Source organism: Simochromis diagramma, unplaced genomic scaffold (genome assembly GCF_900408965.1).
Source record: "Simochromis diagramma unplaced genomic scaffold, fSimDia1.1 OVJJ01000522.1, whole genome shotgun sequence".
NCBI classification, from domain to species: Eukaryota; Metazoa; Chordata; class Actinopteri; order Cichliformes; family Cichlidae; genus Simochromis; species Simochromis diagramma.
Window position 1 is genome coordinate 126,988 of NW_024387110.1, and position 12,328 is coordinate 139,315.

The window sequence follows — 12,328 nt, forward strand, 5'->3', positions numbered from 1 at the left end:
CTAAACGCTATTCAGTTCATTTCAATGATTAATGCTTAAACATGGAAATAATGATTTATGCTTCTCACTGGTTCTCTAAAAAAGTCCGGAAACCTTTTGGGTCACTATTAGCTTAAGCTTTACCATACCTGATGAAAGATTTTTAATTTTCTGATTATGCTTAGTTGTAGCTTCATTTAAAGGAAGGAGAGCTTGTGAATTGGAACCAACACAGGAAGAGAGATTGAATCCATATGCAATGACATACGATATTACCTCCTGTTTCAACAGACAAACTGGCGCTCTCTCTCTCTTTGTCTCCTTTTATGGGAATGTCTGAATTTCTATACATACCAAGTTATCTCCTGTTTCAGCTGACAAGCGAACAGTCTCTCCTTTTATGGAAATGTTTTATATTCTGAACATGCCACTCCTACTTCCTTGAAAACTTGCTTAAAGTATAAATAAAGAAAGCTCTGAAAGCCCTGGGCGGTCTTTCCTCTCTGTCACATCTGTCCTGCACACGTTGCTGCAGGATGGATCGGGTGATGAGGGGGGATCGTCCATGTATACATGAAAAAGATATCTTGAGTTTGAGTTTCTTTGCCTTCTAGCAACTTTCTCCTCACAATACCTAAGTTATTAAAACACAAATGAAGTCATAAAAATGTTCATATAACCCTTGATTGATGTCAAAACTCAACTTCCCCCCCTTTTTTTGACACATTCCCATGTGTCAAATCAACGGAGCTAGAAAATTGAAAGAAAAGGTTAGTAACCTCATATCTTAGAAAGTATGAGACCTTCTCCTATCCAGTGCCATTGCTCCAGTCCCGTCATCCTGTGTTAGGGAATGAAATCAATTTAATTGTCATGTTAGATCTGTTCAACTCCTGGCTCCGCCCAGAGCCTGCGTCCGCAGAATTGCCAAGAAACAAAACCTGTAATAATATGAACTTCACTTGAATATGAACTTGTTGACAACTTTTGACACAGCAAAGGAATATTCTCTCCTTCTCGAGGACAGGCACTGACTCCCACCTATCTCCTGGAGCCAACTGTCCCTTATGGAGACACAACATTGCAGCTACAAGGTTTTGCAGATTGTTAAGTTGATCTGTGTGTAGTGCTCTGAATCAGGTATGTAATATAAAATGAATGTTGTTTAATCAACTGCCACTACCTAAAACTTAGCAAAAGATATAACTGAAAAAAAGATCACAAAGAAAAGCATGATATCAGTGTTATGTAAGCGCGTGCGGCCTTCCATGCCCAAAGTCACTCCAGTCCATAGATCAGCCAAACATCGCGTTGACTGTAGCTTTTAACCCTTATTAACCCTTTAAGACCTACCATAGAACCAAGTCCGCCAGAGCTTATATTATATTTTTACATGGTGTGGTGCCATTTTTGGGAGCATTTCAAGTTGCTATACATCAATACAACAATTATAGCCCAGATTTTAATAATATGTATTCATTAACTGCATAGTAGAATTAGAATAGAATAGAATTCAACTTTATTGTCATTGCACATGCACAGGTACAGGGGAACGAAATGCAGTTTGCATCCATCCAGAAGTGCTTTAGTGATATAGATATATTACAATATATATTAGCAATAATATAGATATGTGAGTATATTACAGAAATGGGTCTATTATGGTATGTTATAATGTACACGGTATGAAGTATGTTGTGAATATTCTATAACTATAAGTATGTACAGGCTGTAGTGAGTACAAGCTATGAACAGGCTATGAACAGGATATAAATATGAAAAACTATACAGAATATGAAATAAATAACTTTACAGAATCTGAGATATACAGCTATACAGAAATGGGAACTATGCAAGTTGTAAACAGTTGTAGGATTAAAGATTATCGAATGTACAGAATGATTATTTACACAGAGCTATACAGTAGTGCAGTTAAGATAAGTGAGGGTGTAGTTTCTACAGAGGCTATATAAAGTGCTAGTGGTTGTGAGTGGTGGTTCAGTCCATGTTATTATTGTGTGTTTGAGGGTACAGTTGTCCATTGTGGGTGTGTGTATGTTCAGTCCATGAGTTTAACGTGGGTCAGATGTCAGGAGGCAGAGTTCAGGAGTCTGACAGCTGTGGGGAAGAAGCTGTTCCGGTACCTGGTGGTCTTAGTCCGGAGGCTCCTGTAGCGCCTCCCAGAGGGCAGGAGGGTGAAGAGTCCATGTGATGGGTGACTGGGGTCTCTGATGATTTTCCCAGCCCTTTTCAGACACCGCTTCCTGTAGATGTCTTTTATGGCAGGAAGTGGTGCTCCGGCGATGCGCTGGGCAGTTTTCACGACCCTCTGCAACGCCTTCCGGTCCGAGGCAGAGCAGTTCCCATACCAGACTGTTATACAGTTGGTCAGGATGCTCTCGATGGTGCAACGATAGAAGTTCACCAGGATGTCTGAGGACAGGTGGTTCTTCCTCAGAGTCCTCAAGAAGAAGAGGCGCTGGTGAGCCTTTTTGACCAGCTTGGAGCAGTTGGTCGTCCAGGTGAGATCCTCGGAGATGTGGACTCCCAGGAACTTGAAGCTGCTCACACGCTCCACAGCCGTCCCCTTAATGTGGATGGGTGGATGTGGGTCAGCATTCCTCCTGTAGTCCACGATGAGCTCCTTGGTCTTCTCGGTGTTAAGCAGCAGGTTGTTTCTGTCGCACCACTCAGCCAGACGATCCACCTCCTCCCTGTAGGCGGCCTCATCGTTGTCACTGATGAGGCCAATCACCGTGGTGTCATCTGCAAACTTAATGATGGCGTTGGAACCATCAGCAGGTCTGCAGTCGTGGGTGAAGAGGGAGTAGAGGAAAGGGCTCATCACACAGCCTTGTGGTACACCAGTGTTCATCGTGATTGTAGATGAGCAGCGGTTATCCAGCCGGACATGTTGGGGGCGGTTGGTCAGGAAGTCCAGTAACCATTTGCAGATGAGGGAACTGATGCCCAGGTCTGTCAGTTTCCTGATGAGTTGTGAGGGGTGGATTGTATTGAATGCTGAACTGAAGTCTATAAACAGCATTCTGGCGTAGGTGTTATTGTTGTCCAGGTGTGAGAGGACAGAGTGCAGTGCGATGGAGACTGCATCCTCTGTGCTCCTGTAATTACATAAATTGCAAAAAAGTGCAATAAACTACAAAAAAATTGAAAATCGTTTTTGCTTTTTTAACATATATTTCTAGTTAGAGAAATTTAAGAGGCTTATCCCTCAAAACTGTAAATACAAAAAAGTTGCACAAAATAGTTTCCCACCACAGGAAATTTATTTTGAGTGTCTTCATAGTTTTATTTTTGAAATACACCAATTTTTATACACTGCAGGAAAAACGAAAATAAATATTATACTGCAAATTTGCAAAAAAAGCAGCATATGTATCAAAATAAACGATTTCCAGCAGTGCAATATGAGTCCTAAGCATCCCAGAAACGACACAGAAAGTCATAAAGTCTAACATAACTTTTAAAAATACCAGTATAGGCCCTGAGGCCCTGATGGTAAAAAAAAAAACTACATTTCCGCGAAAATGACGTCACTTCCGGTTTCGGGCAGGTAATGGCGGACATGCAAAAGTTCCCACTGACGTCTATTCCAATGTAGGAAGTGTTATGAACAGCTGATCGGATCGGCAAAGCGTGTTTCTGGAATATTATGTTTTTGTTCCTGCAAGCGCTTTTTATGCAGTTTTTGCAAAGCTATATTTGGAAGGAAACTGTGACCTAGGACAAGCTGATGGCATAAGATGTAAGTACAACTCCTCCGGTTTCATATGCAAAAAAAATTATTGCGCTAGCTTACGTGGTTGCAGAGCTACCGGGATTTAAAAATAGTTACGCAAAACAGAGCGTTCCCGCTCCGACCGGCTCTAAAGGGTTAACTTGAGCACAACTCTATAATGAGCAACAAACTACAATATGTATAAAAATAATCATGGTTACACCTGCAAAGAAAGATTATACAATTATCCTAACACTTGTAAATAGAAGATTAATCTGAGGTTATAACAATCACTGGAACACAAATGTTAGTATAATGTCAAAAGCTTCAATAAATGATTAATGCAATGCTTGTTATATGATTCTGATGCAATAATAATGCTGATGCTAAAATAACAGTAAAACACCCCCTTTTATCCCATTTATAAACTTGACACATAAACGTTTATAAATGCCTCTTTTAATTTTATTTCCCCCTGTTTTCCCCTCACTGACCACAGCAGGGGAAACTTAGTTTTGATTCAGCCATGAATGCAGCTCACCTGATTCATCACTGAGCCCCACCGTCACTGGCGTCTGACAGGGTGGCGCTGCATATTCTTCCTTTAATGTCTCTATTTTCAATCTGTTAATTAGAGTGCTCAAACATGAAGTAGACTACGTCCACAACAAGTCAATACAGCTGTAAATGTGGCCAATTATCAATGTATTACAAATCAATAACAAAAAATAGCTTTTATTTTATGCATGCTTTTAGTCAACCACTCACCCAGAGGATCTCCAATCCCAGGAAATTCCTTCTCCTCATTTAATGAGTCTGTCCTCCTTCCATGCCCTGGTAACTGGTCCATCCAGAGCCATATGATCTCAGACTATATACATACAACAAGCCAAACCACACCTTGGTCACACCAACCCTTTTCCGCCCTGAAGATGTCCAACGGCATCTTAGTCTGGACCAGGCTTTTAATAGTTTTGCAATTTTCATTCGTTTTCATTTTTATTTAGCTCCGACTCCAGATTTTCAATTTTATATCAGTTTTAATTAGTTTTTACCAATTATTTGCTAGTTTAGTCTAGTTTTTATTTTTTTCTGAAAATCCTTAGTTTCGGTTTAGTTTTGATTAGTTTCAGTTATAGTTTTAGTTGTGTTTGCAAAAATTAAGTGTAACCAAATCCCAGTTTCATCATATCAGTCATGCTCTTCTGCTTATCCTTGGGTATTGAGACTATTAACTCTTGCAGCACCGGGTGTTCGTAATTTTGGTTCAAGTGAGTTGATAAACTTTTTGAAGGCAATTGACTCACACAGTCATGTAGATATCCCAGTCCTGTTGTCCCGGGATGCATCACGCTGCCTTGTCTGGGGTTAGCTTCTGTTTTCTGGGGATGAGGGTTGAGTGGGGGGAGCTCTTTGAGGAGGGGGAGTGTGCTCCCCCTTACCTTTTCAAGGTAAGCTAGGTTAGCCTTCTTGTGCGAGCTTCTCAAGTGCACTTTAAGGTTTGTGGGATTTTTTCCCTTTAGAAATATCCCTCATAATTTGTCTCTTTCCACTACAAGACACTTGCTTTATCCAAAACACAGTCATATTCAAAGTAATCCCAAATTGGACTCAGGCGCTTTCTCCCGATTTTTCCTGACATGATTCTGCACGTGGACAGAGCAGCAACACAGAAGACTCGACTAACGTACTGCCTTGACTTGACTATTGTAGGACACGCACACATCAATGAAAACTAAACACATTTTTGCTATAAATTCAGTTAATTTTAGTTAGTTTTGCGAACATTCATTACAGTTTTAGTTGGTTTTCCTTTTTTTAATTTTATTTTCGTTAACGAAAATGTTTTTTCACTTCTAGTTTTCGTTATTTCGTTTTTGTTAACGATAATAACCTTGGTCTGGACTGTCAAAGGTGACTTTAACGCTGACTGTTCCGACAATCCATTTTATAACATTTCCTGGTCAGATTAGCCAATCTCTGCACACTGGAATAAACATAATCGACATGATCAACATTTTACTGCGTGTTATTTCACCATCTTATCGATTCCAATGCTCCATCCTTATTTGGTTTGCGACATTATGTTTATCTAGAACTCCACTCTGTCTCTAAATGTTTGAAGAATTTTTCATGTTTGGGGTCAAATTTTAAGAATTTGACCATAAGTGAAAGTTATGGTGTTATCACCCCCTTCGGGGCTTACCTTTCCCAGTTTTGATGATATTCCTCCCTATTCGTTGCAAGTACCCCCTTTTGGTGGCGAGAACTGTTGGTGTGGTCAAGTGGGTGCTGTAAAAACAAAAGCTCAGGACAGAACAGCTATCAGTCATGTACTCACACACAAAATTAGCATATATTGAATTTCATATTGATCCTCTGAGTGTAATGGTACATTTTAATTTGAATTTCTCAAAGCTAAAAACAATAATTTTTTTATTTTGCTCTTGTTCTTGTGCAGCACCACCTCTCAGCACATGCCCCTGTCGGTTCTATCCTACTTTTAAATTGCTGACTATTTCAAGAAAGCACCCAAAAGACGGGGACCAGTGTTTATCATTACATATCTCCATTCTGAATGTGACAAGCCTACCATTTCCCTGTTATTCATAGATATTAATAGAGTTTTTTGGCTTTTTTTTTTCTCTATAAAAGTTAATTGACTCTTTACAGTGGCCTGCTATGGTTAATAATAACATGTTCAGTCATGAGTGAAATCAAACCTCTTCTTCCCTTTAGCATTTAACATTCCCAACAATATAATGTGATACATTAATCGAAACAGAGCTACTAAAACACACTTTTCTTAATGCAAACATCAGTGACTCAAAATTAGCAACCAAAGGGTTCAGTCTGCAGCTCACACTCATGTGAAGCTACAGCCTCCCCCCTTAGTCTCTGTCATCCTTCTGCTCCTGCACAAACAAAACAAAGCAAGACAAAACCTCCACCCTTCTTCCACAGGCTGGGTGAATTGTTGTGGACATTCACTAGTCCTAAAGTCGGCACTGTTTTTGTCTCAGTATCAAGTCAGTTAAAACTTTTAGTCGTCAGTCCATCACAGTCCAGTCACATGCATACATCCACACACATTCATACCAGATGTTGCTGATAATGGAGTCTCACGCGCAACCTATTCGAGCCTCCATCACCAGCAAGATGACGTCATCATTTTAAAGGAAAACAGTTCCTTGTTTTTGGACTGGATTGACTCGCTGCAATCCTTTTAGGCTCAGGACTTCTCATGTGATCAATGTCCCATATAAGTGAATTTCTCCCAAGCCCATTATAATCATGGAGAAAAACACTTTGCGACTGTTTCCAGTAAGAATATTTTATAGTGCTTTAAAGTGGTGTGGGGGTAGGGACAGGCTTAGGGCGTCGGGGGGTTCCCCGGAGGCATCTTCCTTGGGGGGCTCAACCCGGGGTAGCGGTCATGTCCGGTTAGGGGCTCTGTTGGCTCTCAGGTGACTGTTTCAACGCGGCTGCGTGCAGCGGGGCTAGGGGAGGGTCTGTGCTGACGGACGTGGGTTACTGACCTGGTAGCCTGGCTGCCCCTGGGTGGGTCCGGGATGGGCGTGAGGTTCTGGGGGCGCTCCGTCTCTGGGCTGGGACCCGGACCGGGCCTCGGGGGCTTGGGTCCTGGTTGGTGTGTTGTGGGCGGGTGGGTGCATGGGGGCCCAGCCCTGGAGCAGGGTGCCGCCGGTGCGTCGAGCCACCTGGGGGGCTCTTCAACTGGTGGGGGAGATTGTCACACTTTGCAGGAGCTTTCCTCTCCTCAGGAGCTCCCTCTGCAGGAGGGGGAGATACAGGAGAGGTGGAGGAAGATCTCAGCCTGGGTGTTTATTGTCTTATGTAGTCTGGAAGATGAGTGGATGGTGGGGTGGGTGCAGTTTTCTCTGTGGTGGGGTTGGGTGGACTGTCCCGGGCTCTGTGGGGCCGGGCGGCGCTGCTGCACTGGGCCCCGGTCTGGATGGGCCTGGGCCCCCTTTCCCTGGCGGGTCGCGGAGTATGGGGGTGCCTACTGGGGTCAGCGGGGGAGCTGGCCCCAGGGAGGGGTCACTTGCCCCTCCCTTCCTTCCCTCCCCATCTCCAGCTGCCTCCCTCTTCCCGCTCCACCACAACCACCCACACATGCAGGGCCTTGGAGTAGGGGTATGTCACCAGGGTGCAGAGGAGGCTACCCCCCCCCCCCCCCTCTGTCCCCTTCTGGCTGCCTCTGCCTCAATTTTATCCCACAACTTAGACATTCACATTACTCACACTCTCATTACACATACATATAGGATCTTGGGGGTGGGCACGATGCACGGAGTCCAAAGTACCATCAGGGTGTACACCCCACCCCTGGCATCGTTGCCCACCTCTCAATTTTAAATACACGTAGACATTGAGGGCTAGCAGGAGGGACCATGCGCTTACCTGCTGCTCTCTGGCAGGTAGCTCCAAGCCCTCCTGGGTTTTAAATGCACCTTAGAACACACATGCATCAACACTACAATGAGCGGGTGGAGAAAGGTTTGGAGTCTTCTCTCACCCCCATTCTCTGCGACCTGCTGGAGCAGGGGGGCTAGGACTAGGAGGAGGAGTTGGCCGTCGGACTGCGGTCTGGAGTGTGGCGCCTTCCTGCTGCTGCGGAGTCGGGGCGGTCTGCCTCCCCCCACCGCAGGGAAAAGGGAAACACCACCTGGGTCTGGGTGCAGTTCCCCCCTCCAGGGGCGGGGGCACCTAGACCCGGTTTGTAGAGTACGCTTGGGGAGCGTGATCGTGTGTACAGCGTCTCTTTATGTCTGTCTCCACGTTGGTTGAGTGTGGAGTAAGTGCATATGAGAGCATGAGGGCGGGAATGGATGTTTGTGTCTGTGTGTGCCTGTATGTCTGTGTCTATATGTCAGGTTGGGTGTCAGGCGCCACCTCTCTGGGGACATCTCAGGCCCTCCAAGGTTTGGAGGCCTATCTCCCCCCACCACAACTTCCCCTGCCGGTGGCGGACTCCCTCAGACATCGGTGCGTTGGTGGTTCTTTGTGTCCGGGGATGGGCGTCCAGGTACACACCGGCTCACTCCTTGGCGGCCGCTTATCGGGGCCTGGGGCTCACTCGGGCCACTTCGGAGGTGGGGTGCCCCCGGCCTCTCGGCCTGGGGCTCGGTCACTCAGGCGCAGCTGGCTGCCGGCGGAGCTCACGGGCGCGTCACTGCAACTCCCCCTGGCTTCTGCTCCGCGGCTGCTGAGTGAGCCCTCATCTGGGACTCTCCTCAGCTCTTTCCGGGACAGTGGCGCAGCTGCCCCTCTGTTGGTCTTCCTTGGTCTCTTGTGTTCTGGGGGCCTCTGGATGTCTGGAGTTTTGATCTCCTCCACACCTGCTTCACGCCCTGGAGGACGGGGCTGTGGCCCCCCCACACCCTCTAGCAGATTATTACATGAAGGAACCTTTTAAAAAACAAAAAACAAGCGCGTCCATGCTCACAGGTGTACACACTGGTGATCACACACACAAACTACACCCTTTTTGGCTCCTACCTCAAAGCACACTGTGTTCTGTTGATCTTATGTGCTGCACAATAATGTTTAACATTTAGTATTTACTGTCATATTCCCATATATCATTGTGATGTTGTTTATTCTATTACTCTTGTTCTCTTCTGCTTGCTTTCTTTTTTCTTTCTCAGCAGGTGATCCAGGTGATCGATATATGCATTTTTTTTTCTCTGCCCGTTCTGTTGGTTTTTGTCTTTTGCCCTTCTCCCCCGTCCCTCTTCTCAGCTGTTTCTCTTTCCTTCTTTCTTTCTCCCCTTCTTTCCCCCAGTCAAGTCTGTCCCGTATTCAGTAAGTGAAAATAAAATAAACAATAAAAGGTGAATCAAATGGACCATTACGGCAAGGCTGGGATGGTCAGTTTGGTAAAGTAAATCCGTTGGGCATCTTTCTTTGCCTTTAGACAACAATTCTGATGGCCAAACGAAAAGGAGGAAAAGAGCCAAACGGGACAGGCCAAAAAAAAAAAAAAAAAAAAAAAAAAAGAATATTTTATAGCGCTTTAAAGTTCAATCTCTCAGGCCTGGATTAAAGAGCTGATTTGTTAAATCAGGAACTCACAAAATACCAAAATATCACCACCGGTGGATCACACCTCTCAGATGTTCTTATTTCAGTGCACTGTAACAAAAGCACAAACAAACGCAACCAATAAAATACTAATAAAGTAACAAATACTGGGGCCCATTGCAAACATGTCCAAGCATAAAACCATCTTTCTCTCTCTTAGAGAAAGAAAACAATCCAAACCTCACTGATAAAATCAACCTAGTGTTAAGCAAAACCCAAAAATCAACCAAAACTTCACCAGAAAGTTTTTCTCCCTCCCGGGACAATATTGTGCAGGAATACAGGCACCGTAACTCCTTTTTGCACTGACAAAAAACATGTTGGATTTACTTGATTCAATAGTGGACACTGGTTGCACACAAAGGTTTTGCTTTGGCAGAAACTTAAACAACTGAGTTAAATCAACACAACCTTTTCATATTCAGTAAACCTGCATGTTGTGTTCATAAAACACGATTGAAACATGTTCAGATGGAGTAAATTGAGCTCCTGGAATATTTTAATCCTTCAATTCTGTCAGTTTATTTCAACACTATTCAATAACTTTTATCCAAATACTACTTGGTCACTTAAATACTACATGTTGTCTTCATATTGCATATGGTTCAACAAAGTCTAGATCCTGGTTACCATAAAAATGGAATGGGTCTATAACAACTACCATCCTCCTATCTTTATCCTGGTTGCAGCAGGGCCGGGAAATAACCCTGAAGTGACAGGTTACCAGGCAGGGTACACCCCGGACAGCTCACCAGTCTATCAGATAGAAACACACAGCCGTTTACATTCATGGATAATTTAGAATCATCAGTTAACCTAGCTCTAATACCTGCCTGACTTTTCCTCTCACACTGGAAACCAGAATACCCAGAGAGAAACCACTGCAAACTAGCCAGACTGTGGACTTGAGCCCAGGACCTTCTTACTGTGGAGCAACAGCACTAAGCAGCATGCCAACAATGTAGGAAATACAGGAAAGCTATGATTTCCTGTATTTGAGGCAGAATTCTTTTGTTCTTGCCCTTGACAGGTTAATCCACAATAAATAGCAACAGCATGCATGTGGTGTGTGTGTCGTTGTCTGCCTCTTATAACTCCAGTGATTTTCCTGTAGTTTGAAATCTTATGCGGTGTTGTGAATTCCGTGAGTTCAGCAACTAACCACTCTTATTAGATTGTATCGCGTCATCTCAATGAGAACAAATTGAGTTGTTGGATTTCGTACAGATCTTTAAAGCCTGAGGCAATTGTGTCAAATACACGCGAGATGCTTACGTAAATCCAAGGGCTGGCCCCTTTTTTTTTTTTTTTTTTTTTTTTTTTTCAGGGTGTTCCTCCTTCAATTAAATCTCAATCACAAAATGTGGCGCTCCGAAATAAGACTCACACCGTTAATTCATCATTTTCACTCTGTGCCACTGCTCCTTATCAGGCCGTGTGAAGCACAGTAAACAATTCAGTCGAGGCCTTGAGCCACAAACAGACATCACGCACAGACGTTGTTTTCATAACCAAACTGCTTTAGACCCTGTCCCCTAAATCTACACAAATGCCCTCTGGGTGACATGAAACGCATTTAACCAATAAACAATCAATGGCTTCTTGTTGTTGTAACTAGAGCTTGGCGATATAAGATTTTTTCATATCACAATATGTTTTTTTCATTTCAGGCGATAACGATATCTATCACGATATAAGCCAAATAACTATATTTGTAAGATTTAAATGTGCCGTTGCTCACAAGTAAAATGTGAAATAATCAGCAGCTTGTTTTTATTTAAATATTTATTTCCCATAATAAGTTCAACAGGGTAGATGTACTTAAGGAACATGAGACTTTTTCAGATAAATAAAGTCAAATATTGCAAACTACACAAAAGGCAGCCGCTAAAGCGTTTAAGTTTCAAAATAGAACAAATGAAACAGACGACTAAATTGTCAATTCCACTTAGAAACAAAATATTAATTCTAAAAATAAATCTTAGTTTGTTTTACAGAAGAACAGACAAAACTGACTAACTTTTGTCAATATCAAATAAACTAAGAACTAAAAGGAAATTCTCAATCTCTCCTTGTTGTATAGCTTAGCTTTTCAAACAGTTTTAACAGTTACTGTAGTCTGACAAAAGCCGAATGACGAATTAGCGCTTCCAGTCAGAGACTGAGGCTACGTCCACACGTACACGGGTATTTTTGAAAACGGAGATTTTCCGTTTTCGTTTTAAAAAATAATCCCGTCCACACATAAAGGCAGAAATGAAGGAAAACGCTGCTATGAATATGCCAAAGCAGCAGGTGGAGCTAGATTCCTAACCGTGCAGAAATGTTGGCCAATCAGAAGTCTAGAAGCCTCGGTGGGAAAAAGTAAACAAAGCTGGGGCATAGAAGCAGAATCGAGTCGTATGTGTGGAGGGACAGTAACTGTGTGTATATGTAAGCATTTAAACACTGCAGAGAGTAGAATTAACAGTAACAGTATTGTAGAAATTCATTTCACCGAAACAA

General features: G+C 43.3%; 2 long non-coding RNA genes across 2 annotated transcripts; one reads left to right on the forward strand and one right to left on the reverse strand.

Annotated features, from left to right (window-relative positions):
• Positions 1-4,133: 4,133 nt before the first annotated feature.
• Positions 4,134-4,762, reverse strand: LOC120743229. The gene is made up of 2 exons (XR_005698105.1): positions 4,487-4,762; positions 4,134-4,342 (listed from the first exon to the last, which is right to left on the reverse strand). It is a non-coding gene; the product is annotated as an uncharacterized LOC120743229 (long non-coding RNA).
• Positions 4,763-5,358: 596 nt separating this feature from the next.
• On the forward strand, positions 5,359-10,959 carry LOC120743224. Its single transcript, XR_005698098.1, has 3 exons — positions 5,359-5,370; positions 6,614-6,618; positions 10,803-10,959. It is a non-coding gene; the product is annotated as an uncharacterized LOC120743224 (long non-coding RNA).
• Positions 10,960-12,328: the final 1,369 nt, after the last annotated feature.